This window comes from Mastacembelus armatus, chromosome 22 (genome assembly GCF_900324485.2).
Source record: "Mastacembelus armatus chromosome 22, fMasArm1.2, whole genome shotgun sequence".
NCBI classification, from domain to species: domain Eukaryota; kingdom Metazoa; phylum Chordata; class Actinopteri; order Synbranchiformes; family Mastacembelidae; genus Mastacembelus; species Mastacembelus armatus.
In genome coordinates, this window is record NC_046654.1 from 13301484 (window position 1) to 13325463 (window position 23980).

Sequence of the window (23980 nt, forward strand, 5' to 3'; positions counted from 1 at the left end):
GAGGAGAGTGATTTTCTTCATCCACAGATCCTATCCTGTCAGTGACAGGGGACTGGGCTCTCACAACACCCCCCCACCACCACACACACACACACACATACACACACACACACACACACACACACACACACCTCCATCCTATCCTCCCCTTCTGATGCCTGTCACTGCTCCTCTCCTTCCCAACCCTCCCTTCTCCTGACTGGAGTGTGTGAAGTGTCCCCCGAGAGGCACAGACTCAAAGACGGTATTTACAAGATCCACACTGAGCCCACTTTTAACTGCCTGTGAAGAACTTCTCCCGCCGCCTTTGATGTGCCAACCTAATGGGGAAGAGCTCGCCGGCAGTCATTGCATATGTTAGCGAGGCATCGTGAGCTAATCCGCTAGCATTGCAAGGTAGACTTCATGCTGCTTGCAGTAAGTGAACACTTCAAATGCTGTATAGCTTTGGTGCATTGCTGCCCTTGGAAAGAAAACCTCCATTAGCAAACAGATGCTGATACGCTGCAGCCACCAGCAGCAAAGGATGTGCTATTTGCTTATTGCATGGTGGACTTCACATACTCATGAATTAATAGTAAAGCCGCTGATGAGCATCAAGACCATAATAAAAAACCCAGCGGTTAGATGTGTAAAATCAATTCTATAAATATTCATATGACTATAAACTGGATGTTTATATCCAGTTTATAATAAGTACATTAGACAATCCAACAACCAGAGTTTACTGGGGTTGACAAAAATGTGGTGCAATAAATCAGAAAGCTTTTTTATTCCCACAGGAACCCAGATGGACTGAGTAGCATCAACAAAGGCATCAGCTTAGTGAGCTCCCCCACATAGAAAAACCCACTAGAGCTTGTAAGTCTGGTAAAAGCCCCCTTCTGGCATATGTGAGACAAAAGCACTGATGCACCAGAGGAATTGGCACCCCTTGCCTTCTGTCAACTGAAAGGTCAAAGGTCACACAACACACTTAGGGACCCATTTGCTTAGTTAACCCGCACCCACACGGACACACAGGCAAACACCAGAAGTAAAACACTGACACTAGTTCAAGTGAGTTTTATCTTTAACTGCGGCACTGAGAAGGAAGGCTTTCATAACAAACAGAGGCATTTGGAACGATTTTGAATTAGGCTAATTAGGTTTGTGTTTTGTTTGTTGTTCAGGAGGCATGATCAAAGTGATATTTCACCAATTTGTGTCAGCTCCGGAGGAGAGGAGGAAGAGTTTGGAGAATGTTGCCTATTAATCTCCTCAGGTTTCGGCGCGCTGTGCATTAGAGGACAGTAAACAAAACAAGTGAATTATGAATAATGAACAGTGTTGATCAGAAATGAAACAAAAAAGTAGATTTGTGCTTTATTAGTGACTTATTAGTAACAGGATTGGACTCTGCATGTTTTTTTCGTATTTTCCTGTTTTTGAGCTTTATACAGAGGGTGCTTCCATTTCAGTGCATGCTCAATCCTCCCTGCTCAGCCTGTGTGGAAAAAGAAAAATCAAAGGGATGTGGATGGCTTGACCCAGGAGCTCAGAGACTGAGAGCAACCGGCTGTTTTGATCTTATCTAATATTTATGAATAACTTCCTTGATATTTCCTTCGCTCCATGAAGCCGTCCGCTTTTACACTGTTACACAATGATGTCTTAGAGGGGCGATGACGGAGATCAAACAGGGCCTGGGCTCAGAATACAGAGAGCGCTCTCTCTCTATTTCTCTGTAGCCTGGGAGGAAACTCAGCAGCGAGCTATCTAACGCTGTGTGATTGAAATACAAGCTCCACTAGGTTGCAGTGTGATGATATTTATATTTGTGTTTCTGTCAAAGGAATATGGGCACAGAACGGGGAAACACCGTCACTGTTTGAGCGTGAAGACGCGTATCGTTGTGTTGCAGTTGCTGTGATTGCATTGTACGCATCTTTGCCCGTGTACATGTGTGTTCTCTGCAAAGATTCCTCAGTCTGCCTATCCAAGGCTTTTACAGAGCCAGCCGCCAAAGAACCATTCAAGGCTGTTTGGATCAGTAATGGCCTCAGATGCTTTTCACTGTCTCTTCACAAAAGTCAAGTGTTCTCAACATGTTATTTGCCCAAAGTGGCCTTGTTCCAAGGCTCTATTGTTAGCCTAATGGGGGCTAGACAACACTAAGACTCTAATTATGGACACCAACGATCAGCCCTGATAATATTGCGAGCAAAGTGGGTAATTTGTGGCTGTTGTGTTGAAGGGTTGAGGGGAGGTGAAGAAAATGGAAGGGGAGGCGAGGAAAAGAAGGGAGGTGGCGAAGTTGTTTTCTTGTGTCATCGCCCCATCGTCTGTCACCCTAATCATTTCCCCAAAGCACAGAGCCAAGACGTGGGCACAGCAGGAGAATATTAATGGACTGTGTGACATTATGGATCCTGCCCATTCAAAAAGACTGTTCTATTACATTATGAGACATCAACAGGTGATATCTCTCTGCTCACTAGGCTTCATTGAAGTACACTCCTATTACATAAAGTGCCTACATGGCACAGCTCAAGTGCCCATTCATCTTATTTAATACAGATATTACACATACCGTAGAGCCACGCTCACAGATCAATGACTTGTTTGTCGCTAAGCTTTCTGCACAGCTTTCTTTATACATTCCTCAGGGATTATCCAATAAAAATTGATTGACAGTCAAGATTTGATTGAATGGATTTTGGCGTACACATCCAACATGGCGGAGCAATAACAAGTCATCTCTGCATCATAGCAATTTCTAGTAACCTAATTCCCTCAACGACAGCAACTGTGAAAGTTTGGACAATGCTTGGGCTTTAGCTTAAGTGCAGCACAAGGTAAACAGCCTATCACAATCAATACGGTGCACGGCAGATTTGGCAAGACAGACACCAAAGCAGCTCAGCAAGCCTGTGCCTATTCTGTCAACACCCAAAATCAAAGCTGTGCTCTCTTGAGTGATCTGTCCAAACAATTAAAATGGAACCTCTTTGTACCATCACACTTAACATGTCAGACAGAAAAATAAAAAAGGAGCCCTGTGTATTGGAGCCGCATGCCGTGACGCCTCCCGTGACAAGCGCCGTGGAGAGAACAGCACGCCACACAAATGACGGCACTGTTCAAATTTTAAATATGTTTTGACACAAAATCAAAAGTTGCTCACCATTATGGGGAGAGATTCCCCATTTTCTGTGATCACTTATTAGACCCTTAGGTGAACGAGGCAGAAATACTGACACCTGAATATTCTCTTTGCACTTTCTTTGACTGTTTTTTTTAGCAGATCTGGGAATCATTTCACATTGTGAGATATCATTTCATAGTAAGATTGAAACTCTGATCTCTCCACTTCTGAGGCTCATGAAAAGCCACCTATGATCATCGAGGATTCCTGTGTGAGTTGCTGGTTTTTATCTGCCTCACATTCTCCCTTCTGGTGTCCAGAGCTGCGTTTATTGTTTTTCATATTGGTATGGACGATGTGACAGCTTTGCTGTTTCTGCTCCAAAAGCAAATGTCGGGCTACTTCTAACAATCCTCAAAAACACTGAACTAGAATGACCAGGATTGTTTTTTTCGATTTCAAAGCTGCTTGGCTTGATGAATTTGATCTCCAAAGCATAGTGATTACACAAGAACTAATCAGCCAACCAATCCCATCAATCAAAATAGCTTCCATCTGACATGTTTCTGTCAAATGACAATTGTGTTCTCCGGCGAATAATGCATTTTTCTTTCACATTAATAAGCTTGAGTGGCTTTAAACATAATGGACAGCAAGAATATTTCATGGGCTTTCAGTGTACTCTATGCATAATCCTGAAGATGAAATTTCTAATCTTCTACCAAACAGGGGAGAGGTTTTTAAAGCAAGACCCCAATTATGCCCAACTACAAATTAGCATGTTTAATGCAGCAAAATGTTTTAATAAAGAATAAAAGCGAGACAACAGAAAACAAAAGCCAACTGGGTAATAAGATTATCTCTACCAGGCACCCAGTGCACATCATTGTAGTTCACACAAATGGAAGAGATTATAAGTCACATTCAAAACAGCCTAATCCATGAAAGACTCCCAATATGATTACTTTCCATTACATTTGGTGCAATGCAACGGATTTATCTAGAATCCTGAGGAGTCTTTAAAGTACAGTTGGCCATAAAGGCAAAAAGCCAGTTGAAGATTAGTTGAATCCATCTGTGATAAGCTTCAGCAGTTCGGTCACAAACAGATCTGAAGACCAGATGATGCAATACACATTTGAAGGCTATAAATTATCCATGCAGATCAGAAATTTACACACTGTATCAAAGCCTGTCCAAAATACACAAATAAATTATTAGATTACTCATTTCTGTCCAGAAACTGTAAAAATATTTAGTAACCACTGGTCTGACTCAGTGCCACCTTAACTACTGTTTTGCATGTTACAGTGTTCTTAGTCATTGTTGTAGGTGTCCCCACTGTCTTGGGCCGATTACAGCCTCCTTCATTTCTGACCTCCCCCTGGTTCCTGACAAGGTCAAACATCTCCCATTAGGGAAAACCAGGCCTCGCCTTTTGCCAGAAAAGTATCCAAGTCATACATCGTGAAGGTCAGGGGCTGCATAATGAACTGGAAAATGTCAGTTATATTACTCCCTATTTAAATAGCGGATTTTCCGGCACCAGGAACAAGGATGATATTTACCCTTTTTCCTGCGCAGGCCCGGAGCGAAGAGACTCCTAATCCAGCATGGGCTGTGAAATTGAGTCATATATGTGAGGGAATGCGATTTCCTGGTTCCAGAGATGAGTTAAGTTTTCACTGTTATACCACAGCACAACTAAGTCTTTTTCACTAGGGGAAAAACATGAGGAGAAAAACTGTAACACCTTCATCCTGTGCATTAGTGGTGCCTATGCTTTTCAACAGGCAGTCCTAAACACATCACATCACGGACGCCAAAATACAGAAATGATGATAGTGAACATAAGAGAGAAAACAACATTTAAATAAGATAATAAAGTCCTGATTAATATTCTTTTAATGCCAAAATATATGCCCACTGAAGTGACGGAGCAATTACTAATTATTAGTCTGATTATTCACATTTCTCAGCACATTCACACACCGACAGGAATGTCAACTGCTGCATAAATTAACGGGAGAATAAAACCGAAGAGGCGACAGGGCTGAGATGACAAAAGGGCATCCAAAGGAGAATGTTAATAAAGATTCCTCTAAAACAATTTCCATTAATTTTCAGCCATCTCGCCAGGGAGTAATATCTACATGCCCGAGGCAGGTTTAAATTGCATAGTCTGCCTGAGAAAGGAGACGAAGACTCCCCAGTGTCCAGCTGCTCTCATCAGAACAGGAAGACATGAGCAACACCCAGGAGACAGCATCATGACAGTGGAAGCTAAGCTATTAGCACAGCATCAAACCATGACACACGCTGGATACACATTGTTTTGAATGAAGCTGGGTTACAACAATTTTGGGGGATTTTCTTCACTTCAGACACACTACCTCAGGCGGACAGCACTGCCAGATTGCAGCTACGCTGCTTGCTGCACAACTAAGAGACAATGTCAAAGGTAGGACGTGAAAATACAGCCATTTCATATTCTGACTCCCTGCCAGGGAATATGGCGTTTGGACATCGGGGCACATACCCAGTCAGCATGTGAAGGCAGAACAGGGGCCACGAGCAAGGGATGCGAGTGCCGAGAGGAGAGGGATGGCAGCCAGCTAATGTCACCCAGTCCAGCACCAGGGACCCTCTCTGTCCCTCACTAGAGTTACTCTGTGGCCGAGCTGGCATCTCGCCTCTCTTCATAGCCAGTGTGGGCCTGCTATGCTTGGTGACACCAGGTGTACCTCCTGGGAATGGGCACACCTGGCAGACTGTCAGTGGGCACAGGTTGTAAGAGAGGGCAAAGAGGTTAAGACAGGCATGAGACAAGAGCATATAATAAACACATTACAGTGCTTTACAGGACAATTCAGCTATCCTTGTATTTTGACTAAGATTAATATAAATATTGTCAGAAGCAGCAATTTATATTTTTGTGCCAGAACAAATATAAGACAAAACATGGCATAATGTCAGTATTTCCAGCATCAGCCTCTAAAATATTATAGTCTTGTCCTTAGTATTTTATGCTAGACTGGCATCCTTTTTTAACATTTGGATTATGGATTATCCAAACAAAAGCCATCATTGGTCAAATATATTGTTCTGTCCTCTTCCTCTGCATAATGTACATTAGTTGCGAGATTTAAGGAGTTTTATTTTTAGAATTAATTTCAAAACATACAGGGGAAACAAAAAACCACCCAGCGGCACCAAGCATATTTAACATCTCCTCCCACAGTCACTCACACAAGACAATATAATGAAAACAAAGTTTCCTCCCAATAAAACTTTTCTAATATCCTGTCCCCCGCCTGCCTTCCTAAGAGGCTGGATGTCTCATTTGCAAGTGAGGGCCAGGAGAAGAGACGGCTGCCCACTAGCCTGCCCGTCAGAGGAGCTCACTGGGGAGAGTGTGTGCGCGAGGCTGAAGGAGTGCGTGCTGATTAATATCAGGAGGGCAGGGCAGTGCTCAGGCTGCGGCTGTCGGTGAGAGTGAGAGAGGACAGTTCTTTTGACTGCCGCCCAGGGAGAAGTCTGCTGGTGGAGTAATGGGTAATGAGCCAGAAACAGGCTGAGCGGAGAAGGGAGAAGGCTGAGAGGAGAGGAGTGGTGGAGGAACAAGGACAGGCCACCCCCACCACCACCCACACACCCTTCATTCAATCTCTCTCCTTCCCTTCTCCTGCCATCCCTCACTCACCCACAGTAAGCTACATCAAGGTTCCCCTGGATTTCACCATTTGACACTCACACACTACGTCCTTCCATCTCTTTGATCTCTTCTGCTCTACATTTAGCCTTTATTTAACCAAATAAAATCCCTCTGAGGTTTGCAACCTCTTCTCCAATGGAGACTTAGGCAGGAAAGCAGGTTCACAAGGTCCTAAAACACACGTGACTCTAACTTGAACTATACATTTGTATGCACTTGCATGGCCACAGTCACAGGTTAGGCACACACATGTACCCATGCTCAGTAAAACACACCTTCCAACCAGACTGTCTTATTTACATGTTCTATCATGTTAGCAAGCGATCTGCCATGGTAATAGGTTTTCAACAGGACAGCAAAATGCAAGGTCCCAAAACAGTGTGTGTGCTTTGTAGTACTATATGGTTACCACATCCAATTTCTTAGAGTTAAAACTCAAAACTGCTCTGATCAATACTGTTGTATTACCAATGAATAGAATTTATTATACGTGGGTCTCTTCCACCAGCTCTGATATAATGTCTTTCTGCTCATTGTTTTATGGCCTGAAACTTTTGTGCTTTGGTACAGTTTCATCTTTCTTATAAACCTAATTTACAGTAGCAGCAAGCAGCGACTTCCTACACAGTACAAAACAGCAGTTGGCATCTAATTTGTGAATATAGTGGAGCAGGAAATGAGCCGAATATTTCCCTCAAAAGTTCATGGACACTAACACAGGGCTGAAACATTAGTCAATACTGGACTGGTTTTCACTAGGTTGCTTGAACCCTGACTCCAAATGAATGCCACTGTGGGTTGTGTTCAGTGGTGTTTGGCTAAAAAGGCAACCGTTTGGCATATGACAATATATTACAGTTGTGTTCACGGCTCATTCTGCAGCTGCCAAGTGGCAAAAAAAAAAAAAAAAAAACCCAACTCATGTGGTTTAACTTGTAGCTAAATTTAACCCAAATCCTGATCCTAATCCTAATCCAGCCTCTTCATACTAGAACAATTCAACAATTCCCCCTCTCCTCTGGTGAAAAACTTAGCCAGGTATGAATAAAGTGTCTTCTTAAATGCATAATTTAATACTACTGTTATCACTCTCTTCCAAAGCCCTGAAACAGGTGTCACGCTTCACCACTATGTGAAAACAAAATGTTTCGAGGCACTGTAAATCTCCCCGACTACACCAGCACTTGGACAATGCTCATAACAGCAATGGCCTCAGAGCAGTAAGCCATAAAAAGACAGCTACAGGAAAAATGGGCCAGCACGAGCATTTTTACAGTGGCCAGAGGGCGACGAGGTAAACAGAAGGCCATGGGTGGGAATTAAGAATAGATATTCAGTGTTATGGCAGGGTCATGATGTCAGGGGCCAGTCGTGCTGTCAGAGAGTATAACCCCCTGGATGAATTTTTGTTTTTTTTAAGGAATTCATCACTGAGCTGTGTGGTTTCTGGTTGGAGGATTGGGCCATGTAGGGACTATCTGCAGAGAGAGGATGCATTCACCAAGACTTATGAGGGTACAGGGTATTTGTGTGTGTTTGGTGTGGGTGGTTGTGGGGTTGGGCAGGAAATAACATGAGCAATTTCATAAATGGAAGGGAGAGGCTGTGACTTCCTAAATCGTCTGTGAAAGACAGAGGGAGGGAGTGGCAAGACGGGGGTGATGGTGAGTGAAGGGGACGACGGGGAGTGAGATGGAGGCAGGCAAGAGGGAGCGTGACGCAAAGTGTGAAAGAAAAAAAAGAGACAGGAGAGGAGAGCCGCGTTTGGTGGTAAATGGATATAACTGGGTGAGGGAGTCAGGGGCAAAGTGAGAAAGGGAGAGGCTGAGAGATGAAAAGATGAAGAGGGCAGATTTCTCACCAGCTGAGCGAGCACCTCGATTACCCTTTCCCTCTCCCTCCATGCCATCCTCTGCCTTTCCTCCCCTCCTCTATCTCTGTGTCCTGTCAGCCTCAGTGTGGCATCCTCTCACATTAGATTAGCTCCAGCCTAGAGACTGGCTCAAACCCCTCTGTCAAAGTTATTTAAAACACATCTGATGCGGAGGCCACGCTCCATTCTGCTCCCTCCCGCCATCTTTCTCCCTACTTGTCCTTGTCGTGGCCCAAACTTAGGTTGAGACTGGAGCGTCAACCTTGGCAGCTCAGCTAGGATGCATATCTCCACATGGCATCGAAAGTCACCATCAATCAAACAATAGGGTGCGGGGGGACCTAGGTGTGGCAGGAGGCAGAAAGGAAGGGAGACTGCAGGAGACTCAAATAAATCAACAACCAGGGGTAAAGATGTCAGACATAAACATGACCTGGATAGTCAGATTCACACTTCCTCTTTGAGGACAATTTTTAAAGTGTCCCTACAGAGGAAATGCCATTAAAAATTAGTTTTCTTGTCAGCAAGAAAAGTTACTAACAGATTGTTTGGTGTCCTCTTTCTATGATTTTTTTAATCCTGCAAATCAATAAAAGCATGTTAGGTAAGAGTGGAACACTACAATCCAGTAGAGCAGTTAAGGGTGCTTGTGAATAGCTTCTGTAAGTGAGAGGAACAAATCACACCATGAGCCACTGTGTCAAGGCTTCATCCCTCCTGATGAGAGAGGCCAGTTCAGTGTGGCACAGTACAGCCCATTTGCTGACAGAGATGGTTGTTTGAGCTCTCCAGTCATGGCCTCAGTGATGAACGGCCTCTACTGTCGGGGAAAGAAAGGAAAAGGGGGCCTGGAAGCCCTCCCAGGATCAATACGTACGCACACGAGGACCTGCTTCGCATGTTAAAAACCCTGATCCAGCCCCAGCCCCCTATGCGCTTGCTCCGTTGTCTCCTGCATCACTGACAGACAAACCTCTGGGAGTGAGCGAACAGGGATGTTAGGCTGAGGAGGGAGGACTTCACTGCGTGTATGTGTGAGTGCATGCGTATCTACATGAAGTGTGTCAGCAGGTTTCTTAGAAAGCCTGGCATGTCAGCAAACTCAAGGTCAACATGGCAGACACAAGCGCAAGACGAACACAGGCACACACGCTCACATAACTCCGCAAATCCACCCACTGTCGATGCTCTGAAAGGGGCCACACTGTGACATGGTAATTCAGAGGTGTCTAAGGCGATGGATATCCTATTAATGAGCCCCAAACAATGACTAGACTAATGAGCTTATAATGGGAATATTGAATGCATGGGAATGGGATTGAGCCTTGTGTGAGCCAAGAAGGGGGACCATTGAATGGGAGCCAATGTACAAGGGCTAGAGGGCTAAAAGCTTGAGACGAATACAAACTGCATGGGGCGTAGCAGGGGCTGTAGGGATAAAGCTGTGTGGAGGGGTGCACAGTCAACCCAAATCAATACAACCCTACCCGCCTTGCCTCGTTGGGTTTGTGATATACGAGAGCAGGCAACTTCTCTGAGCATAAATAAAACATGAAAATGCAACAAATTATCAGGCTGAATGGACAGAGATCTATTTACTCAGTAATACTGTATTTTTTATTTGTCAGATCAGTCTGAGGTGGGAGGGACTGATTGTTACCCTGCATCCAATTTGAGTCAACCGAGTACTGAGATGTGATTCAGCTTCTGTTTGTGAATTAATGAATTAATCAAACACTGGTTGATCAGGGAGAGGGATGAGAAGCAAACCGAGCAAACAAGAGAACAGCAAACTGTGACGGGCTAATAGCTGGAAAAGGAATTACAAGGCAATTGCTTGGTCTTATTTTGGCCCTAATGCTACTGAGGCCCTGTGCTGTGAGTTGGGCAGCCCCTCCGTGTGATTTGATTCCATTTGGAGAGCCTTATTTTCCTCTTGATCTCACACATTAAGGACCTTGCTATTCACAAGAGCAGGAAAAAGGAGGAGGACAGTCAGAGCAGTGGAATGGATTAGCACACAGCTGTTGAGACCGGGCAGGTCAATGTTTTAAATCTCTGGCCCTGTCCGGTTAAATCTACTGACCTGCACTTCACAGACACTCACAGATCTAAAAGGAATGAATGGCTCTGAGGAGGATGGTTGAGAATTTTTTTAAAAAAATGATCTGGGAAAGGTGAGGTGGTGCCCTTATAAACTGGGCCTTTAGTTGCCAAATAAGGGTGTACTCACACTAGGCACGGTTGCTTCATACAGTGCACGACTGTACCCCCCCACTCCCCCCGCAGGCCTGCACTTATACTGCACTTGAAACTATCCGGGCCGCAGCACGTTGACGTCACCGTGATACAACTGAAGAGAAGCACTTTGGCACAGCACACAGTTGGAGTTCAGTGCCTGGCACGGTTAGTGATCACACTGTGAGTATGTTCCCATCTCCAAATGAACAGTGTCACGGTTCAGGGTACCATGGTCGGGCACACTAGTCAAATGAACTTGACTCTGGGGGTCAAACATGCCTGGGCATGGTACGCACCGTCTAGTGTGAGTACATCTTAAGATAACGCTTAGACGTGGTCTAAAAACAACAGAGGCCACACATGTGTAACAGCTCACTGATCCTCCTGTCGGAACATAAAACCTCTCAAACAATAATCTTTACTTACTATTTACTAGTTAATTATTTACTTAAATTGCTTTAAAATAAAAATAAAAAAATACAACATATCTCCAAAACAGAAATACCTCATCCACCTGGATGACTGAAAGACCAAAGTGCTACCACCTATCAGCTATTACATCAGAAAAATGTTGACCTTCAGTGGACAGATGTCTCCGCTGTGTGTGCACAGTGCTGAGGTAAGGGATGGAACTTTACCAACAGTGCTTGTCCTCCCAGAGCGCAGCCAGCCAATTATCCCTCTTAATTATCTATTGACGAGATGGAATTGATGTTTTTGGAGCACTGATTGGATAATCAGGAATGTTGGCCACAGTTATTCTCCTTGGCTGGTCTCACTCATCTGTCCAATCTGGTCTCCTTGTTCCAGTAATCTCTTCAGTTGCACAACATATTCCTGCAGAACAATAATTTCTGATCATAATGAAAGGCATGGGGGATTTTATTTTGCTTCTGAGTTGAGCATTATGCATGTCTCACTGTGCATGATTTCAGTCAAACACATCGCAAGGTTTTCCTCACAATGGATCATGGTTTTCAGGAGTGCAAATGACAGCCTATAAACCACCACCCTAAACTGCTGAAAGGGCTGCATTTACAAAACATTCCTATTCTGAACAAAGGAACTTCGCTGTATTAATTTCTACGCCCCCTCTCTTTTCACATCAGCAGGCCCTTTAAACTCTCTTGGAGAGCGAGCTGGCACAGGACCAGGCAGGCTCCAGGAACAGGAGAGCACAAGAGTGGAGTGACACTGATTGTGCCTCTTCTAATTAAACCCTACCTGACCCTGGTGTTGGGACATCATTAGTTCTCCCTTGTAATCATCACACTGCAGCAATTACATTCTGTTTGGCCCCATTTGCATTTCACAAGATTTCCCTGAACAATCAAAGATGGATTGGGAAAAGAGAATTTGCCAAAAAAAGCAGAGGGGCCTTAAGAAAAGCAGCTAGATTTAATTTCACAACACAAAGCTGCAATGGATTGTTGCAGAAAATTTGCAAAATATCTTGGAATTATCAAAGTCAAAGGTTAAAATTTTTTAAAATGTGGAAAGGATTGTAGTCTGAGACCACTTTCCCATAAAGCATTAATGTGATCCTGATGTTCTCTGTAGGGACAGGAAGAAAAAAAAAACCCCATCAGAATAATTCCTAACTGCACAAAACCATATCCCTGACCCCTTTAGTCTTTTTAGTCTTGTGAGTCTTACAATCTGCCAGGAACTAGAAATGGGTTTATCGCAGAGATGCCTGCCTCAATTTGGTAACAGAGAGAGATGGAGACTGAGAGAAACTCAGACTAAAAATAATCACACTCTAAGATACTCCACTACAGCAACCGTATGTCTCCCTACTTGCAAAAAGTACACTACACAGAAACACACACATCAGTGCAGAATAGAGCTATCTATGTAAGTATGCACTTCAGGGAAAGTGCACAAGGGCAGTTCCTCCATCCGTATTGCAGGAAACAGCAACGTTGTGCTGGGATAGCGTTTCTCCCTCTGAGATAGCGTCTACACAGAAACCATCATACGTCACAGACATCAAACAAAGCCCTTTGAAAGCTTGTGTACACAGTTGGCATTCGAACAAGCCAAAGGAGACTCTTTTTTTTTTTCCCCTACCAGCTCCTCTCATGCATCTGCTATTACTAAATCTGACAACACCAGCAGACTAAGGTCATTGTGTTAAGAAGAGAATTATGCTGGCAAATACCCCAGGGGCCTCCCCCTTTCTGGGCAGTAGCCGACTGGACGTGCATTGTCATCTCCATACTGTAGTAAGCAGAAATGTTGTCATTAGAGTTGAGCCAACAACAAAGACGTTAAATAACATAAAACAACACACACAACATATCTGTAGCAAGTGAACTCTACACACTCAGCAGATTTTTTTATTCTTCCACAGACCTTTACCAGCTACAACATTAAATTAATAATATGAAATACATTAATGTCATATGCACCATTGAGTACTTTTACTTGTGATACTTCAAGTGTATTTGGCTGCTCATATTTCTGCACTTTTACTTAAGTGAAATTTTGTATAGAGACTTTTACTTGTAATGGAGTATTATTACACTGTGGTATTTATACTCTCAGTACTTCCTCCACCACTGGTGCCAGCGGCTTGTGCTTACATTTGTGCAGCACAGATAATTGTCAGTTCATTGATACTACTTTTTATCCCTCCCCATGTGACACCCTGAACTGGATTTTCTCTCCCAAACCAATCTCCACTCAATTGTTTCTAATCTCTGCAAAGTCTGTTGAGAGGCACTGTTGTGAGATGCTCTCTTAACTGTGACTTGAAGAAAGATTATCTGGCTGAGATACCGTGAGGTACATTCATTTGCTTAGAGATAGGAATTTGAGCTTTTTGATTTATGACAAGGACAAGGTTACACTGTACTATCATTTCACACTATGCAACTCAGTTACAATGCAGCTCAACAGGAGAAGGAATTACCAAGCATCTGCTGTCGGGCACATACAGTACATACGGGTTGTGTAATACGCTCTTGAAAACATTTCTATTCACCGGTTGCTACAAAAGAATCTCTGCCTCTTGAAAATAAATAAGGAAACAGTGTTAACATTACCAGGTTCTGTTCATTTACAGTACTGATAGGAAACCTCGGTCTCTTTGAGGGATGTAAGTAAAGGTTGTTTTCATCAGCAATTCATCTCTCAACAATTTTCCTGATTTTCTTTTAAATGCCAAAATAAAAGATGCTTCATTTTGTTACTGAGGTTAGGAAAATGAACTGTTTTCTGATTAACAATGCAAAACTCCCTGAACAGAAAATTAAAAATCGCTGTAATATTCGGGATAATCCCAATAAGACTGTCATATTAAATGCAAACTGAAGGTGTTAATCAATCAACCTAGTAGGACAGCTGAACGAGACTTGGCTTGGTGCTCAAATGGAAATTGTTATGTGCCAGAGCTAATTAATTCTTCAAAGAGTGAGCAGTGGTCAGTTTTGATTGCCTACAGAACACATTGAGGCAGAAACATTAAACTAAATAATAAACTTGAGATCTAAACCCCCAATCAAAAAAAGATCACTAGTCAAAAGTGTAACCTTTTTATGCTCAAATTTAGTTTGATGAGCTTTGCCATGAATTCTGTCTCTATATTTTCACTTCAGTGGCCCACAATAAGCTATACAATAAAATCTGTCTCTTTTTGAAATTGCAATTACTTTTTGAGGAAATTAATCATATAAAAGAACATCGTGATAAGAACTGCTAACAGGTTATTACAGCATGCCGTGTTCCTCATGACTGAAAACTTACCTCATACCATCAGGAGAGAACAAAGTGCATTCTGGAGCCAGATTTCACATTAAGGCAATTTAAAATATTTCAGACCGCCTAATTTAGGGGTCCGACTTCTGTGTAACTTAATTCGACAAGATTAATTATACAATTAAATCCAAACTTCTCTCAATTATGTGGAGAAATGCTGCCTGTCTGCTTGGGCCGACCCCTCACCTTTGCTGAGGCGAGGTACCTGATAAGCATAATTTCAACAGGAGCAGAAGAAATTGCTGCCTGTTTTGTTGCTGTGCTCGACTCAGCACATTATACTTCTTAATTGCTGGCAGACTTCGTAACTGTGACCTTGACATGGAAAGGCAAAATGTTATGCCATTCACTCGCACATTACTGAACGTGCTCTGTCCTGACTGACAGGACAATCCAGTGAAACAAAAGACTTAATTGTGAGTCAATTGATTCTGTAATTACAATTGGCAGGCTTGCCACTTCAGTTTTACAGATTTATCATCTGTGACGAGCAAGTACCTAATGACATAATATGGTTTTAGCATAGTAGTAGTAGTCTAAGTGGGGTAGGCATGCTTTAGGAGGTGGATTTTAATAGGCCTTTAACATGCAGTTAAAGGTAATGCTCATGTTTTCTCTCAATAAAATGTATTGAGTGCCTTTTCGCAAATATAATGGCGGGCCACTAGGAACCCCTATTTGTGTTCCACTCATATTTACACTGAACTGAACCGGCAGGACTTAGTTAGATAGAGCAGTTGGGCTCATCCTCTTTGACAAGCAGTCATTATCAACACAGTTCACAGTGAGAGAGGGAAACCGCCAGGGATGGGTGTAAAACTGCTTTCAAAGACCTTCAAAATCCCAGTTTCTACCCTTGCTCTCTCTCTCTCAATCCCTCCATGTCATCATTTTATTTGCCCTGTCTCTGCTCCCTTCAGAGGAGACGGGGAAAAAGGAGGAGGAGAATGGTCTACTTGACCTTAATCTGCCCAGTAGTGAGTTTCAGAGAGATGACATGCAACCTTAGAGGTAAAGGGCAATTGTTTCTTTTTCCCTCTTCTGAGAGCCAATTTACGGCCCCCGGGGACTTGTTTCTAAAGCTGCGAACTATTTCAGGTTCTGCCACATTGTTTTTGATTCACTCAGCTGGAAGGGGATAAAAGAGCGAGCACCTTCACTTTCCTCATTCTCAATCATCCCCAAAACCATTTAATGCTGTCCATACCTCCTGTAACAGAGGGGTATATAGAGTGGTTTTTGCATTTCATGGACTACTTTATGTATGTATGTGTAACCTATAATGGAAAATGTTTGCTGCTTGCTGTGATGCCCATTACAACAAGGCAGCAGTAACATTAATCTCATGGAAGCCCAACAACTTGAACTGTGCATAAAGCACCAATACGGAAATGAACCCAATTGGTATCAGCCTGTGTGCATACCCTGAGGAAATGAATGAGAAGTGCCATCAGCAGGAATTGACTTAAGAGGTGGACATAGGCTATGTGCGCTGCAAATTTGCATCAAAACCAAGAAATCCACAACCGTTTGGACTGGCCATATCGATTTTCTGTTCAAGCAAGCAATCAGACAAAAAATAGCTATTCCAACATAACAGTTACATCAAAAAGCAGCCAGAGTGGTCCAAAGGTACTCTTGCAAGGCTTACCACTTTTGTTTTATGACAATCATTTCCTATTTCAAGTTCAAGTGGCATGACTGATTAGTCCGTTGATAATTTCACCTTCAAACAGTTAGCGCCCAGCAGGGGACTGAGACAGAAAAAACATCAAAACATGATCCATGATTGCTGGATTATTAGGCGCCGCAATCAGAGTCACCTCATTAGCTCAGCTGTGAGTCAAACAAGGCTAACCTGAGAACATTTAGTTTAAATGACAGGCATTCCTCAAAGTAAAGCCTACAGCATCGAGCTGTGCCAGCTAGTCCACATCAGTATAATGCACAGAAGAAAGTGCATCCGTTTCTTAAGCTACAAACATTAGTTAAGACCAGAGTGTTCAACTACGCATGTAAACAGAAAAAAACAAACAAACTGCAGCTCAGATTTTCTAATGAAGTCACAAAAGCTCTGACAGATTTTCCAAGTGCTCATATAGAACAGTCAAGAAGTGATGCATATTTAACAATGTATAAAGGCAGAAAAATTAACCACGAGACAAGTCTTGCCGAGCCAATGTGAGCCATGAATTAATAATTCGGAGTGGAGTTATTAAGTTATTTGTTAACAGTAAATATTCTGTATGTGTCCCTGAGAGCATGACTTTTTAATAATTTGGAATTTTTAAACTTTAATGTTTAGCTCCATTCTGGAAACAATGGTGCTTAGCTGTAATTGATTCTTCCGGCGTGGAATAATTATGATGGCTGTGGCAAAATGAAGCCTGATCCACTTGGCTCTGGGTGATAGGAGAAAGAACAAGGGGAGAAAGGGGAGATTTACACACACGTTAGGATATATTTCAGCAGCCACTCTGACTGAACTGAAGGCAAATACAACACACTGGTGGGAACAGCCTCCAACCCTGAACTATCTATCCTGTTTTTTTTTTTGTTGTTGTTGTTTTTTTTTGTTTCTTTTTGGCCTATTTACTGTCACACTTGTCGTCCACTGGTCTTGTTGATTTAGATTTAGTCTTGGGCTCCACATTTTCTTTTTACACCCTTCTTGATCATATCACTCTTACTATCATTGCCCCTGAAAGTGTCTTGATGCCAGCAGGTCAATGGCAGCAGACAGAGTCGATCTCAGCAGGGTAGGATTTAATCCATCAGGGCTCAGTGCTAATTACTCACACATCCACAGAGCCCTGAAGTGAGGCTGGGTGACATACCCTGGCACTGCTCTATAAAGGGAAGGATCCCACAAACACACGCACAGTCTTTGTCTGAGATCTACTACCTTGGCAGAAATTAATATGTAAAAAGTCAAACAGCCAGCTGCAACCAAACACACAGAGACCAAACAGAGTGCAGCAGGGTAAAACAAATACCCCCTGCCCCCCCAGGTAAAGGTGCACAGTCACCTGCGACTGATGGGGTTTCCTCATAGGTCAGTGGCACACGCTGCTTCATGGGAACTGCCAGGAGAGAAATGCCAATTGTCTTCTGGATTAAGTCTGTACAGCTAATACACAGAGGATAACACAGACACACACACACACACACACACACACACACACACACACACACACACACACTCACACACTCACACACGCGCGCGCACACACACGCACACACGCACATGCACACACACACACACACACACACGGGTCCTGTCTAGAGTGGCATAGCAGGCCCTGGTCACAGCTGCTGTCCCCCTGCCTCGGGAGGAATTGCTTCCATTTGGCTTGTCACTTTGGCCAGGGCCACTGTGGCTTTTCTCATTTGTCAGAGAGCGGGGGCGATCCTCTGACTCTCATGGCTAATCTGCAGCCGCAGGCTACGGGAGAAACATACCCACTCTCCTCTCTCATCTGACTGATATAGGCTTAAGTTCACAAGGGTCTCTTTACTCTTTCTATTCAGTAGGGGGAAAATGAGAAACAAGGAAGAGAAGGAAACAGAGCAATGTCAACAGTACCAAGGTCAAGGATACAAGCTCGATGGATTGGTGATGTATACGTTTGATTTACCATTGCTGTATGACAACGAGGGCATATTTTCACAACTACAGAAAAATCATTTCAGCTACTGAGTTGAAGAACTACAAACAACCCACAAAGGTGATGGGACATGGTTTTAGTAATTACCCTGTAACTCTAACACCGACGAGTCTCAGTTCCTCCTTCTCCTACATGCATGAGTGCTCAGTTAGCACTTGATTAGGGGAAGAAATGACTCAGTGAGTCTCAGAAAGGGATATCAAGGTCCAAATGAACATGTAATTGCCTGTATTCATAACTGGATGTACAAAATTCCTTGAGATCAACTTTGTCTTGCTTGATTTTATTACAGTATATTGTGGAATAATTATACCATAACAGCCAAGCAAGACTTGCTAGTAACATTTTACAGCACCGAGGGAAAGGAGCAGTCCAATTAAAGAGCTGTCACACAAGGCTTTGAGGGAAATATGGCCAACGTGCTGTGCCAGAACCAATCCTATCATTAGAGACTGCCACTGCTTTGAGGTACAAATGCTTTCAAGTCTTTCTTTCAGTCAGCTTCCACTGCACTCAACAGGTGATGGCTCCACTTGATTATTTGTCTTCTTTAAATCTACTAGTATCAAAATGCAGCTGCCCATGAGAGCTATACTGGAATGAAAATGTATTCCTATGATCAAAGGCAGCTCCAATTGGTTTATCTCAATATATAAAACAATTAAGGCTCTCTTGATGCTAATATTAAGACACAAACAGACCAAGTCCATAGACCCTGTATGAGACACGGTGTCAGTACATGATGAGTTAGTGCTTTTTGGAAGTAGGTTATTGGAAGATGTTTATGACAGACAGTATCATTGGATTGGAGCATGTTTTCCTGATAACAAAACAGAGTGATAAAATAGGGGCTGTCAAACTGATGAACAGATAATTCATGGATTATTTAACAAGATCAATTAACATACATGCACACAGGCATATGGGCACATACTGTGAAACTCTATGTAACTGCAGCTGACTGCTGTTGATACTACCCTGTCATTGAAAACACAGTATTGTTCAATATATATTCTTGAACTGAGTATCGTTTAAATATTGTGTTCAGTCCAGTTCACACAACTGAAACAGCAGCAGCTGTAACAAGTGTGTGTTTTTAAAAGGTTAATGTGGCACTGGATTACCCATGGTCAGCTGCAGATCACATGACATGAACATTTACATTTCTTAAACCATGACATATATATCATATTAATATTCACACACATAAAGACACATCTCTTGTGGAATTACAACAGTATGTCCTCATTCATCTGCTACAGCTCAGACGGATGAGGACAACATACATGCATCTGTTAAAATTGAAAAAAGATGACACGTGTACCTGTGTGGATTAGTGGACCTGTGGATGGTGTCGCCATCTCTTGAACTCTGACATTTAGTGAGTACAGTCCACACAGGCTTCTGGGCAGGAACAGCTCTAAAAGAGACAGTTGTTAAAGCACAGGAGTAATAAGACTCTACATGGACGCTGCAGTGAATCGTAAAAAGGATCTAAAAAAAAAAAAAAACACTCACTATCCAGTCGAGTTTGCCACACACACACACACACATTTACCAATAACTGCAAAACATATTAGAGAAAACATCATTTGAATGATGGTCATGACTTTCTAAGTATTTCTGACAACCTTAATGTATTCCCAAGTTTAATTATTTCTTAATATTGACATTTCTAATTAAGCAGCATAATTGGAAAGCCTGTGTGCAGTAGCAATCATTTCAGCGGCCACTGAAAAATTAATATAAAAATTATTAATGAATACTACCGCTTTTAATTGCTGTGTACCCATATTCATAATTGCTGCAGCATCCTCCTTGAAATGACATGATGACAAATACACGTGTCATGTCAGCGCTTTCTTTCTTCATCTCACACCTCAATCAAGGCTAATCCATTTCACCTCAGCTATGAACACTGAAGCAAATTAAAGCCCTATTTCATTTTCCACCTTCATTAATGTATCTTGTTTCCAAGGTTACAATCATTTAGTGACTGTGGAACAAACAAACTCAAAGAAGCATGCTCTTTGATATTTAGAGAGGAAGACGTGGATGGAGCTTACTGGGAAAACAAATCACCACAGAGTTTTAATCCTCCAGCTCCAAAGTGTTCTGCACATGTTTATCACAAAACAAAGCCTTTTTCATCTGAACAAACATTTTAATATTAGACTTTAGAAGCTTATGCCCAGAGAATAATGTTCATAATTTAAACTTTGCCTCACCAATGTTGTACTATAGTGAGTATGTCATGTATGTAATAGTTTCTATCCAAATGCCAACACATGATAGCATGAGAAGTAACTACACAATGTCATTATGTTTGTAGTGTTTCCTCCTGTGGTGCAATGTGCCAATGCCAGACACAATGACCCAATTTGCCTGAGTGACTATAGGGGGGTGCCAATAGCAGGTTGCACCATAAATATCATACAAAGACCTTCTAAGAGGCAATAATGTAATTTCATGTATGTAATGAAACGCAGCCATACAAAATGTCACCTTTGGAGTGTGTTTACACACTACATTTTCTTCTCTGCTCACATTTAAAGAAAAAAGCAAAAAAAAAAAAAAAAAAAAAGCCTAAAGAAATGCAAGGCTGGAGGTGGTGAAGTTGGGAGGGGGGAGGGCAATGATGAGTTCTCAGACGAGCCTCTTTCGCATGCAAATCATATCTGAATTTCTCATTAGCATAAATGCATGAGCAACTTTAAATGCTTTTAATTTTCAATCTCGCCAAGCAGAGGAGTAATTTGTCACTGTCAGGATGGGAGACTAAAAGGGGGGGGGACCAGAGGGAGCCAAGGACTCCACGCTAAACTGGAATCACAGAAAATTTCTGATTTACTAATTGACTGATGTGCAGTTCAGTCAAGTTGCCTTGAAGGTGTAAATAATTCTGTGTATATTCAAATGGAAAAAAAAAAGAGAGTGCGGGGTGGATACGGAAAAGCGCATTTCATGATGCTTCTCCCCAGGCCATACTTTTCTCTGATGATTCTAATTTCCAGCCTTTTACGTTTTCACTCAGTCTCTGTAAAGGGGTGCAAGTTTGCTGTTGTAGTATATAATCACAGATAATCAACTGGAAATTAAAACAAAATGTCACATTTTTTTTTGCATTTCTTTGCGATTATGTGAAAAGAGGCTGCTCAAAGCTATTCTGCACTGGAGCACAAAAACATTTCAACATCTTATCACATAAGCAGCTGTAAGTCATTTTAAATTTTATCTTCATTCTTTCAAATGTAAGAACAATTGACACGGCACTCTAAAGTCTCAACCACTAATGTCTCATTTTTTTTAAACAAAGCAGATTCAGACGTATCCTGTTTGCTTTGGCTGTAGGTGAAAACAGGTGAAAAATATTTAACAAGCTTCCATTTAAATGACTTTAGCCAATTAGAAAAACATAATTAGTATTCTGTCATAAAACTTAAGAAGACTGCAGTGTGGGGCTAGCTGCTTACTTCCAAAGCAGGCTGCGTCAGACAACATCCTGGTGGATGAATCTGGATTTATCAATATTTGGGCCTCAGCTGATGAAACGTAGCGTCACCTCCCTGGACATAACGTCTGATCGTCATCATATCTCCTGTGGCATTTTAAAGCCAGACAAAAATAAGTCAGTGTGAAACCCGATACTTCAATGGTAATTTCTAATGGGCATTTACGGAGTATTTGGCCTAAATTGAAATTTAGCATAAAACTTACAGAGCGCCTAAGGATATTGACAAGATTTATTTACTCTCACCATATTCAAAAACAGTTTTGACCTCTTCTTGTTGCAGGTTCAGGCGTTTGGCAGGTAAGGGTTTAAGAAACACAAATCTATTTACTAATTATCACCTGAGAAAAACAGAAACCTAGTGCAGGCAGACACGTGATGTAGGCCACTACACATGTGTGGATCCAGGGGCTGTCAATCATCCCAGCTCCATGGCAACAGGTTGGCAGGCTGTCATGAGTTTTGGTTTTATTTTGAAATCATAAGAGCAATTAGTAAACTGGATTTTTTTCCTTCTTAATCTAAACCTGCACTGCCGACAGCTAAACTGAAATGGTTTTTGTTTCTTTTTAATTAGCTTTAAGAGACAGAAAAAAAAACAGCAGGTTAAATGTAGAGGGCAGACCAGCTGATAATGATTTAGAAGGTCTTAAATACAATTATACTCAGTTAAGTAAAATAATTCAGCAAACAGACAGCTGTAGTATAATTTATAGTATTATAATTTAATAATAAACAGATATTCTGAGGTCACTTCAGAACTAATTAACTTGATGTGAATAGCTGATACCTCACAGTAAATTTCATTTTTGTTGTGCTGTGCTTGGTAAAGTAGTTTTGGTAAATGAGCTCTGGAGAACTGAAGCTCAGAGTTTAGTCATTTTGAATGTGAACCTACTGGGCCAGCATGTGACCCATGACAAGCACAGCCCAAACTGGGCCACAGCTGGGCCACAGCTGCACCAGTGAGTGGACCAGCTATGGATCGTATGTGTTTGGTGTGAAGTGTATTATCGTACAGTCCAGTACAAGCACTGGTGGGTGCAGCTGTGATATGACCAGTGTTAACAACATGCTCATACTGCCCTCCAGTGTCCAATAGGGAAACAGAGTTAGAGAATCCAGAAAGTGGACAACTGTGCAGTGTAAACCAATTTAATTCAGCAATCCTAGAACAAACAGTCCCTTTGTGAAGCAAATACTCACTCGTGGTATTTTTACTCTTGAATGTGCAGTGGTGTTGTAGTGGATTAGCAAATAAATGCATTTAATTAATTCCTTCGGCACACCATAGCACACCAAACTAACTATACACTCAAAAACCATGTTATGTTCCAGTAAAAACTGCTCACAGTAAGGTCTGTAGACTGCTCAATGTAACTATGATGTTTCTGCGAAAGAAATGAATGAGTGTTTTAATGTAAAAGCCAAATGAAGTAAAATATCCTCCTGCTATTTGTGGCTCAGTTACCGTTTGAATACACTATACTCGCTTTTCCACAACGACAAATGAGTGTTTTTTTGGGATCATGTACCATAATGGCAACAATCCAGAGGCACAACAAGCACATATTTAAAATGGTTTAACCAGCTCAGACAGAAAATTACAACCGGTCTAAGAATTGTATGGTTTTATGTAAATGTCAGGCCTTACTTTCATATTGAGTTTAAAGAACGTAACTTAACTCAAAGGTGTGAAAATTGTGTTTGGATGTACAGTGTTAAAATGTTAAAAAGACAATGGTGACACTTTATCACAAATTAAAACACTAAGTAAACTCACTATAGATCCATGTTTGTTGTTTCCTATTGTTTCCTGTAGTCCCATCCAACTTGCTGTCACTCAGGTCACCTAATGATGATGTCTTGAAAGTTCCTGGCCCAAGAGGATCTTGGGAAATGAAGGGGGATTTAAAGTTGCCATCAATCTGTAATTGCCTCCTGTGGCCAGAGTGGCCAGTGTTTAGCAAAAGTTACAGTGTCCAGGTTAACAACTTTGTTCAACACATAACACACGTTAAATTTTATACAGATATTTACACCGATGGTCTATTATTTTTAGTGTTTCAGTGTCACCTGTGAC

The 23980-nt window shown here is 42.0% G+C and overlaps 1 protein-coding gene across 1 annotated transcript in view; it reads right to left on the reverse strand.

Annotated features, from left to right (window-relative positions):
* Positions 1-23709, reverse strand: part of LOC113125879 (AT-rich interactive domain-containing protein 1B-like) — a 188974-nt gene extending 165265 nt beyond the window's left edge. Inside the window, exons 1-2 of the mRNA XM_026299528.1 lie at positions 23681-23709; positions 19711-19806 (exon numbers count right to left, since the gene is read on the reverse strand). The gene's annotated coding sequence lies outside the window, so the exon portion shown is untranslated. The remainder of the gene's footprint in view (positions 1-19710; positions 19807-23680) is intronic.
* Between the last annotated feature and the right edge of the window lie 271 nt (positions 23710-23980).